Here is a 2,534-nt window from a genome sequence, read left to right as displayed (position 1 = left end):
TGATAGATATTCAAGAGGGATATAATAAACTTTCATGAAGTTCACTGGAAAAAATAAACTTGATTCCTTGTAATTGTTTTGAGATATGATGATAGTGATATGTGAGTCATGCTGGTGAGTAATTATGCTTTAGTAGGAATATTGGTGTTAAGGTTTGTGATTCCCTATGCAAGCACAAAATTCAATAGTTATGCAATGAAATTACATCCTACTTATGTTGCATTATTCGGTGTTAGTTATGCTTAATGCTCGCTTGTGTGAATTTTTCTTTCTTGATTGGATGCTTCTCAATCTATTTGCTAACCTTCATTTGTACTAAGTAGAAATACTAATTGTGCATTCAAAATCCTTAAAACCAGTTTTGTCGTATGAGTCCTCATATATACCTATATGGGCATTTCCGTGCCGTTCTAAGCAAATTTGTATGTGCCATCTTTAATCTTTCCCTAATAATAAAGCGGCTATCGCTTGTGCCCGTTCACCGTCGCGGCCATTTTACAAGGAAGTCCCTATAGCTTTTAATAATTGAACCCACGGTTCCTTTTTTAGTGGTTATGAGAAAACGCTTCATTTTTGCATAAAACTCCTCTATTTAAACCAATCCTCCGCCTCCTCCCCTGCTGTCGCAATCGCCCGCAGAACCCCATCCAACCCATCGCTCGCTCGCCAAGATCCAAGGCAGCCGCGACGGCTGGGAGACTGGGAGGACGCGCGCGGGAGGAGATCCAAGGAGGCCGAGGAAGGCCCCGGCGGCGCCACTGGCCTAGAAGCCCGTGGCCGGTGACGATAACAGAGAGGGCGTCGCCAGCTCGGACACCCCGCTCGCCTTACCCGAGGGCGACCAGTACGACGAGGTGGCGGCGGGGAGGACGAGGCCATGGCCAGCGCACAGGACAAGGTGAGCTACCGGGCCGCGAAATCTGCACCCTCCCGCCTCCCTCCGCCAATTCGGCTCACTTTGATTTCAATTTATTGCTGCTCATTGACGTGTTCTCCTTCCCCTCTGCTTCCGCGTAGTGGGCGCAACAGGAGCAGGCCAGCCCGCCATGGCAGTGGATCGGGGGCGACGGCGGCTACTCCTTGGTTAAACTGCATCTTTTTGTGGCGCTTGGGTACATTCCCGAATCAACTACAAAATCCCTCACTACGCCCATGCCCAGGTAATGGCCCCTGCCTCACTACACCATCCACACCCACATGCTAGGATAGTTCCCTCTTCCCTAGGGCAGCAATTGTTGGCCTCACTGAGTAGAAGGTGGTTCTGTAAGAGAGGGAGCAGCACATGGGTGTTCTAAAGAGATGCTACTCGGTAGAGCATGCACCAATGCCATGAAAGGGGAAGAATACGAGTTCTTGCATATAACATGTTTGATGAAATGCTGGCACCACAAATTGAACTCATTTCCAAGCTATGCTTTATGAGAGGCTATAGATTGTTATATTATTTTGTCCAGTCCATGATGTAAGATTCTTTCATTTGTGATTCTTACAACAATGGTTATTATCTGAAAGCATGGTTGTGCGTGGTTCTTGTTGTTGGACATGTGGTATGGATTTTCTTCCGCCTGCCTGATGTGGTGATGATTTGTTGTGCCTATTGTTTGCAGAGATTAGCCAATATTTCGGAGATGTGGTGGCTCAACTAATTGGAGACAGAACAAGATGAAGAAGGAAAGTACGGCCACATCAGGGCGACCTGGGAGCAAGAGATGATCACCATAATCTAGGTGCTAAAGGCCTAGTGAATTATAACATGGTTTTTTTATAGAAAGGCAACTAAAACTTTTTACTTTCTTGGTCTAATGTAGTTTTCCTATGCTTATAGTCTCTTTCCTGTATAGAGAGACCAAGTTGAGTAGGCCATCAGTGTTGTCTTTATGGTGAAATTAGTTAAATGATCATAAGCTCCAATTTTTTTGTACAATTCTTATGTGGATCCAGGCTGTGAAACCTTCCGATATCGCCCCAAGAAGCTTACACATCTGCTGATGTCATAGGTGTTTTCTGTTTTTGTTGTTGTTGCTACAGGATGCTCATGGCGTAGCTTACCGAAAAAGGCTTTTGCCCCGCTTTATAACTAAAGCAAACCGCCGAGAGCACACATACACGGACTAGTCCAGGACACACACACCCGAGTCACACAACAAGAGGTACATAGGTTCTGCTGAGGGCACAGCTCAACAAGCCCCAAAAAACAACATAAAAAAGAATATGCTGAAGCCGGTGGACATGCCAGGCGTCTAATCTGGCTCCGGAGGAGGGGGGGGGGGGGGGGGGGGCGGTGGCGACAGACGGACGGCCATCGAGCGAAGGTTGGCGATGAAGGCGGAGATGGCGTCCCAGTCCCAAGGACGGCTAAGCGGCCAACAAAGCTGCAAGTAACCAGAAAGTTTGAAGAGAGCGTCAGTAGCCCGTCGAAGAGGGATGCGCTGAATCACAAGCTTATTGCGAATCGTCCAGAGGGTCCACGCGAGTGCCCCAATCTCAAGCCACCTAATGTGGCGAGAGGGCATGGGGGAGTTCTGGAGATCGGC

At 47.8% G+C, this 2,534-nt stretch overlaps 1 long non-coding RNA gene across 1 annotated transcript; it reads left to right on the top strand.

Annotated features, from left to right (window-relative positions):
• The first annotated feature begins 613 nt into the window (after positions 1-613).
• LOC109745199 (uncharacterized) lies at positions 614-1,981 on the top strand. Its single transcript, XR_002228479.4, has 3 exons — positions 614-898; positions 1,018-1,160; positions 1,608-1,981. It is a non-coding gene; the product is annotated as an uncharacterized lncRNA (long non-coding RNA).
• Positions 1,982-2,534: the final 553 nt, after the last annotated feature.

Source organism: Aegilops tauschii, chromosome 4 (genome assembly GCF_002575655.3).
Source record: "Aegilops tauschii subsp. strangulata cultivar AL8/78 chromosome 4, Aet v6.0, whole genome shotgun sequence".
In the NCBI taxonomy this organism is placed as follows: domain Eukaryota; kingdom Viridiplantae; phylum Streptophyta; class Magnoliopsida; order Poales; family Poaceae; genus Aegilops; species Aegilops tauschii.
Note: the sequence above shows the minus strand (reverse complement) of the source record. Positions and strands in the feature narration are given on the sequence as shown.